The sequence below is a fragment of the Euprymna scolopes genome, chromosome 24, assembly GCF_053919585.1.
Source record: "Euprymna scolopes isolate OS-2025 chromosome 24, ASM5391958v1, whole genome shotgun sequence".
Taxonomy (NCBI): domain Eukaryota; kingdom Metazoa; phylum Mollusca; class Cephalopoda; order Sepiida; family Sepiolidae; genus Euprymna; species Euprymna scolopes.
Genome location: NC_136505.1, coordinates 96148568 through 96156497, shown reverse-complemented (window position 1 = coordinate 96156497; position 7930 = coordinate 96148568). Strand labels below are relative to the sequence as shown.

Sequence of the window (7930 nt, the reverse complement as noted above, 5' to 3'; positions counted from 1 at the left end):
CAAGAAAGTATTTGTTAGTTATTAATCTGTCTCGATCTATCTATTTATCTATGTGTATTATCGATATATCTCTCGATCTATTTATCTACCTATTTCTGTATCTATCCATCTCGTTCTATCTATCTATTCAACTGGAGAGATAAACAAGAGATGAATATGAAGAATGTTGATAAAAACTGTCAAAATATGACAACGCTAGATCATAGACAAGTTTACCGGAAGCATCTGCTCAGCTGACAGGAGCTACGTGTATGCTACGTGGATCAGGATAGCTGGAGATCATTGAAGTTTGAATTTGGACGTTAAGCAGGGTGGACGGTATAACAGGTCGTCCCTCTCTTCACTGGGGAGGGAGCTGACGTGCGTCAGAATAGACCTAGAATTAATCACTCAAGCAAAGATATTCAATTTCCATTCTTCTGCGATCAACACCTGTATAGTGAATAAAAACTATATAAAACCAAGCAGCGTTCTTGGAAGTAAATTGAATATTTGCCCAAACAGGTTTCAGCCTCCCCTCCAAGAACAAGATAACTTTCAGGTTGACCAAGACCAAGGACGCATAAATGTGTGTCGGAAAATGCATGTATAACCCGCCCCCCACACACATACACATACGCACACATACATAAAGGCTTCCTTCAGTCTTGACAGACTATGGATACCCACTGTAAGGGTGCCTGCGCGTGAAATTTGTGTGGCAAGAGTTGCGCAATATACAACCACGCCTCTCCTGAGTCAACATTGTTGCATGCCAGTAGCAAGTTGAGGTACAAGACGACTGGAAACAATGCCGAGGTGAGCGGAGAGCACATACAGCGCCTAGAATTCCTAAATGGTCACCCATCTGGTATTAGCCAGGCTCAACGTTGCTTAACTTCGGTGATCTGACGAGAACCGGTGTGTCAACGTGATTATGCCGTACTAACACACATACATACACACACATACGCATACACACACATACATACACACACATACGCATACACATACACACATACATACACACACATACACACACATACATACACACACATACGCATACACACACATATATACACACATACGCATACACACACACATACATACACACACACATACACATACACACATACATACACACATACACATACACATACACACATACACACACACGCATATGTACATAGCATTAGAACATAAATAGACTGCAGAACATAATTCTTGGGTTCATATAGTGAAGAACTACCATAGACATTTAGTGACACGTACACACATTCCGATGAACCTTTGTCCCAAGTACACATATCGATATATGGTGCTATGGTACACATTACACAACAGACCACATTTTGGTATTCAATACAACAATAGTCCGACATACAAGGCATCAAGATCTAGATATAGACGCCTCCACAAACAGTTGAATAGAATGTAACAGTAAGCGACACCTTTTCATAAACATGCAATACAAATGAATCAATAGTTAATTAGCAAGTTCTGTTAGGCGCAGAATAATCAAAACCCGGCAACGTTCCAATGAACTTGCCAAAACAGAAATCGATAAATTCAAAACTGTATTTCATGTCGATAACTAAAATTGTTATGCCTGGCGGCGTAAAGTTTAATTACAGTAAAATATAAATTTATTGTATTATTTGCATGAACCCATGATGGTTCCGGCCATGTACTTCCTTCTTTTACGTCATAACCTAACACGTCGTCTTAATTCTTAAACTTAAAAGTTGTGTGTGTGTGTGTTATTTGCATTATACTAGTTCATATGTTCATCTAGAGTGCTGTTATCGACAAAGTTCCGACTGATGAATCCTACGTTCTTCAGGGACAGTTTTCGAACTAATACGTCAAGGTCGAAGTCAGGGATTGAACGCTTTATTTTAGACACGATGATATCGGCCTTTTGTCCCGTCACTTACGGTAATATATATATATATCTCGAAAAACCTTGACGTATATTTTCTGATGTTTCGGAGAATTACCTCGCATACCAGGAAAAATACAAACGAAACTAAGTAAAACAAGTGAAGCATACATTGTCCCCTATGGGTGCACTGTGAACCAGGCATAAAAAATGACTAAATTCAGCATTTGACTCTCGCCCCCCGATTTAGCCCCAAAAGTCTCCAGGGGGCATCATATTTTGGTGAAATGAATAAACGATGCAGTGTAAGCCCTTCACATATGTACATTTGAGTTCTGCACCATGCAAAAAAGCAAAAAAGAAAGAAATGACCCCCTTATTAAGCACCAAAAGTCCCCAAGGCTTTAACATATTTAAATTTGAGTTCAACATCATGCAAAACTGCTAAATAGACATAGACAGAAAATTTTGGACAAATATGGTAAAATAGTCCCAAAAATGGAGTGTTTTTATTAGCCCTAAAAGAGCCCCTGGGGCACACCCACGTGTTATATCGAAGTATAGACAAACACAATTATATAGAAATCAGTTAGTCACAACTTTTCAGAAAAGTTTTATGCAAAATGCAAGGGATCATTTTTTTTAATAAGCACACAACTGTCAATTTTAGCGATTTTAACCCGAAAGGCACACCTAGGGGGAGTAAAACCGGAATTTTCCCGGAAATAACGTTCTGTTACTTTATTTTACTTATTTTATGTTTAATTTTTGTGCGAAATTTTAAAAATTCCAAGGCGTAGTTGAGAAAATTACGGACAAACGAAGGGACAAATGAACAAGTGTGAATTTACAGGTCCACCCTCCTTTTGTCGGGGGACCCATAAGGCAAAGATATTGCTCAAATATGTTGGGTCTGTATAGCACAGAGGATGTAACTGGTGTGTACATAAAATATTCTGCAGTTTCTTTACATATATGCATAAAAAAAAACGTTCTGGAAATATAACCTCCTTTTGTGTCCCTGTGTGTGTTTTGCATATACAACAAAGAGCATGCCTCTTATCGTTGCGTCATCTTTTCTTTATAAACAACTGTTGCAATATATTTTACTAATAGGGGTAGATATTTAGATTGGTGTCCATCTCACTAATATTTAACAAAAACGTCAAGAAAGTGGGAGAATAGGAAGCTCCCCTAAATGAGGGGGATTCTTGCCTCAGCAAAAATTGCCTGGGCAGCCCTGTGGGCATTCTCCGGTAGAGGCGCCTCGGGTGACAAGCAATAAACTTGCCCGACTGAAAGCCGGGTGGTAAGGCCTAGGAGAGTGAACTTCTTGGGTGATATCCAAGTGGTGTATCTCAGTCCGACAGGTACAGGCCGGTTCCCGGTTGCGCACCTGTCGGGCTGAGTAAAGAACGGATCCTTGACGAGTACTCTACCCAATCTGCCTGCAGCCGAAGCCGCTAGGAGACACATCCCACATCATAATTAATGAGTGGTATAGTCCCTCACAGTTATGAGATTCTATTTATAAACGACACGGCTAGGAACTGATGGATCAAATTAATTCATGTTCTGCTACCAACCAATCAGAAACCAGAATTTCTCCATAAAAATTTAACCTTTTCTTTAGCAACATGGTAAGAATCATTTGCTCTTTGACTTCAAACTCAAGAACTTTTTACTGAGAACCAGTCACCTCCAGGGATTGTATAGTACAACTAACCATCGGAAACTGTTCTGAAACCAAACATCGCTTTACATTCAAGAACAACGCAGAACATTTTGGTGATTTCATATTTTATTCTTCAATTATTCCGACAGAGTTGCAGTTTCACCATTGTCTAATTCTTTGACACTTACCCCCTCATCGTATCGAGTTGATTACATCATTCTATGTCTGGCCAGCCAAAGGCCGATACTCGACTCTAAACCCTACTAACTTTAATTCCGCGTCTATATCAACAAGTATATTTCTATTTCATTACGTCATAACTTTACGGTTTACACATAATTTTTTTTATTTTTTCACATTCCTAACTAGCCTCGTGATTCTAAACTTCTCCTCCAATAAAAAAAACATAATTCAAACCCCATTCTGTCAAGTAAACATTCCTTAGTTATTGTTTATAAATATTTAATTCTAAACGTACGTACATTATGTCACATTCCATTTAGACTTACGAGACAAATAATAATCGACTATTTTATTTTTCGGTATTGCTCGGAATTTATAATTTAACACTGTTATGAAAAGGATATATTTATTAAAAGTCTTAAAGAAAAAAGAAATAATTTAATTCATTTTAAAATTGTATCGTTGTTATGGTTTATAAATTCTGAAATAATTTATTCAGATAGGAAAAAAGTAATAAAGAACGCAAGAGAGTCGTATGCTCAGTCCGTCAAGTCCAAATTAGCTGAGCAGCGGCTTGGTTCTCACCAGTTTTAGCAGATAGTCAACAGAATACTGAACAGAAGCGTGTGCTCTATCCCATCTCTCATAAATGGACCTGAGGTAATCTCGTCAGCATCAGACAAAGCCAAACTCTTTGCCAAGAACTTTGCAGCTAATTCTAACCTTTGCGACCAAGGCTGCCAACCTCCAATATTTCCTCCTGTATCAGAAAACAATATCTATACGTAATGTTGTCAAGCTAATCAAAAACCCTTGATTCCAATAAAGCAACCGGCCCTGATGGTATTCCAATTATAGTACTCAAAAGACTTCAACCAGAACTACCGCCCATCCTTACAAAACTGTTTAAACGTTGTCTTAAGGAGAATTATTTCCCGTCACCCTGGAAAATCTCATCAGTATGGCCCGTATTTAAGAATTCAGGTGATCGTTCATCTCCCTCACAGTACAGGCTAATAAGTCTCCTCTGTGTGATGAGTAAGTTGCGGGAATCTGTGTTAAACAGAGAAATAATCAACCATCTCAGCAAAAATAACCTTCTTAGTGACACACAATATGGTTTCCGTTCTGCTAGATCTACAGCAGATGTGCTTACAGTTATATCTCATAGGATTAGCGAATCTCTTGATGGAGGCTACCTTTCTGGGGCAATTGCTCTGGACATACCAAAGGCCTTTGATAGAGTATGGCATGAAGGTTTACTTCACAAGATCTCCAGCTACGGTATAACTGGAAATGTATTTTCAATTATTAAATCATTTCTCTCTGATAGGTTCATAAGAGAAGTGGTTGATTGGCAGAAATCAGAAGCTCTAAGTATTAATGTTGGAGTCCCTCAGGGTTCCATCCTGGGCCCAACTCTGTTCCTGATCTACATTAATGATCTTCCAAATCACATCCTTACACCATTCGTAGACATCTATGCTGATGACACTACTATCTATGGTAGGACATCTAAGACCGTAAACGACCCAGTTCTTTCTGATTTTCTTCCTCTGATCTTGAGCACGTAGTACAATGGGGGAAAGGAGTTGCTTGTTACTTTTAATGCATCTAAAACCAAGCTTTTATCTTTACACCATCAACACTCTGATCCCCAGCTGGTATCAATTGCAATGAATGGATCTCGTCTTGAGGAGGCCTCATATTTTGACAAGCTTCTGAACTTAAATGGAACACTTACATTAAATCCGTTGCCAAGGCCGCTGGAAAAATGGTGGGATCCCTCTATCGATCCAGTAGATAGCTGGCATCAATTGAAATGAATGGCTCTCCTCTTGGGGAGGCCTCACGTTTTGACAAGCTTCTGATCTTAAATGTAACACATGCATTAAATCCGTTGCTTAGGCCGCTGGAAAAAGGGTGGGATCCTTCTAGCTATATAGTAGATATCTCACTGCTGATGCATTTCTCTATCTATATAAGAGCCAGGTACGTCCAAGGGTGGAGTACTGTTGCCACATCTGGGCAGAAGTTGCTAGAAATGACTTATCCTGCCTTGATAGAGGTCGAAATAGACTTCGAAGCCTTGTGGGGGATGTACTTTTTCCCTTCCCTGCAACCTCTTTCTCACAGGACAGATGTTGCAAGTTTGTCTCTGCTGTGTCGTGATTTTCATGGCAGATGCTCGGCTGAGCTCCATTCTATGGTCCCCCTAACCAAACATTCAAAAGAAACACCCGTCTAGCAGAAAACACTATCACTAGTTTCCCCCACTCTTTATCTGTGCCTAAACCTAAGCGTAGATTTCATGAGCAAAGCTTCTTTCTTAGAACTGCACGCATATGGAATTGTCTTCCGTTGTCCTGCTTTCCAGCTGACTACAGTATGGTTGTTTTCAAGTCTAACGTAAACAAGTTCTTGATGAGCCGTTCCACTTGTTAACAAATTTACTGAATTTCCATTACTAACGATTACTATACTGCCAATTTCTACTGTACACTTTTAATCCTTATCCTCGAGTTGCCGTGTGGCCTTGATAAGTGGTGATGTCTGTGTAAAAAAAAAACGCTTCATAAGTTGTGATCAATTACTTTACTCAATAACACACACACAAAAAAAAAGCAGAACATCACTTGGACATGACTATAGCTTAAAGTATCGTCTTAAACCCCTGGACCTACATTTTCCTGTCTCGACAGAGGATTAGCCTGTCAGGGATAAATACCATAAAACTTGAAGAAAAAACGTCTTCCTAAAAAATATTTATGCATAGTTTTCGCAAAACATATAAACATTAATGAGTTATTGACTTCCAAATTGACTTATTGCTCATTTTTTTTTCAAATGTAACTAGAATATATATATATATGTGTGTGTGTGTATATATATATATATATATATATATATATATATACGCGCGTGTGTGTGTTTGTGTGTGCATATAGTCGCTGTATTGGTTATGTTCCTAGATGTAAATCGAATAGAAACCCGCGTGATTATTAAAAGTGCTCAATGCAGGACAGATCTGGTATAAAGTATGTTTATTATACAAGTATTGTTTGTTACATATTTGTAAACATGCTTCAGTAAAATAAACAATATATATATATATATATAGTTTGCTCTTTTTGTAAACCAATCGAGCTTAGGTACTCAAGCGATGAAAAAGCATCATTAATTCACCACCCGCACAGCAGCTGCCGATTAGCGTGATGTTTCGAAGCCTTGACTGTCGCACGAGCGGTCGGGTTTCGATCTTGATGTAGTTGCTTGTCTAGCCGCTCTGAGGAGCTGTGATAAAACGGAACAGTACTGTATGAAGATTACTATTTATATGTATATATATATGCATATATATGTATATATATATATATGTGTGTATATATATACATATGTATATACACATATATATATATATATATATATATATATATATATGTAGATATATATGTAGATATATATGTAGGAGTCCTAGTGTTGATGAAACGCGGAATATTCAGTGTAGCTTAATCGCCATATATATTTTACAAATTACAAACTAGCTCTACCTACGTATTGAGCACTTTTGAAGTAAATACTTTAAGTTTACGCATAAATCTATACTTTCGTATATTAATTTTATGTGAGTAAATTAAGTAGTTATACGTATATATATATGTATATATATATGTGTATATATGTGTATATATATGTATATATATGTATATATATATATATATGTGTGTATATATATATATATATCTTGTGTCAGGGCATGTCATATGCTACTGGTACCATCTAACCCAGTACTACCTTCCTCATGGTCGGGTCACCGGCGACTAAACTAGTTCCCCCACCAGACTTGTTTGGTGAGGAGGGCGGCTAGTCTCCCTGAAGGATTAAAAACAAGACCTCTCAAAGGGCGAATGAACTCTTTTTCTGGGTCAACGGCCAACTAGCACCGTGTATATTCGTGTGTGTGTGTGTATATGTGTATTGGGGTGGAGAGGGCTCCCGTAAGCCGTGGTGAAGGCAACCTTTCTAGGAGAAGCAAATCTCTGATTTAAAAAACCATAAAGCGGAAGACCAGTACCCGCATTAAGCTGGTCTGCAGTTTTATTTGTTGCTGGCTATCTTGCTCTTGCGTGTTGCTGGATCTCAACATTTTGAACCGAGAGAGAGACTTAGCTGTCGTACAAAGCTAAGACTCTGTAACATCATATGTGTAT

The 7930-nt window shown here is 38.2% G+C and overlaps 1 pseudogene; it reads right to left on the bottom strand.

The window, feature by feature from the left end:
* Positions 1 to 810: 810 nt before the first annotated feature.
* Positions 811 to 927, bottom strand: LOC145247090 (5S ribosomal RNA; annotated as a pseudogene).
* Between the last annotated feature and the right edge of the window lie 7003 nt (positions 928 to 7930).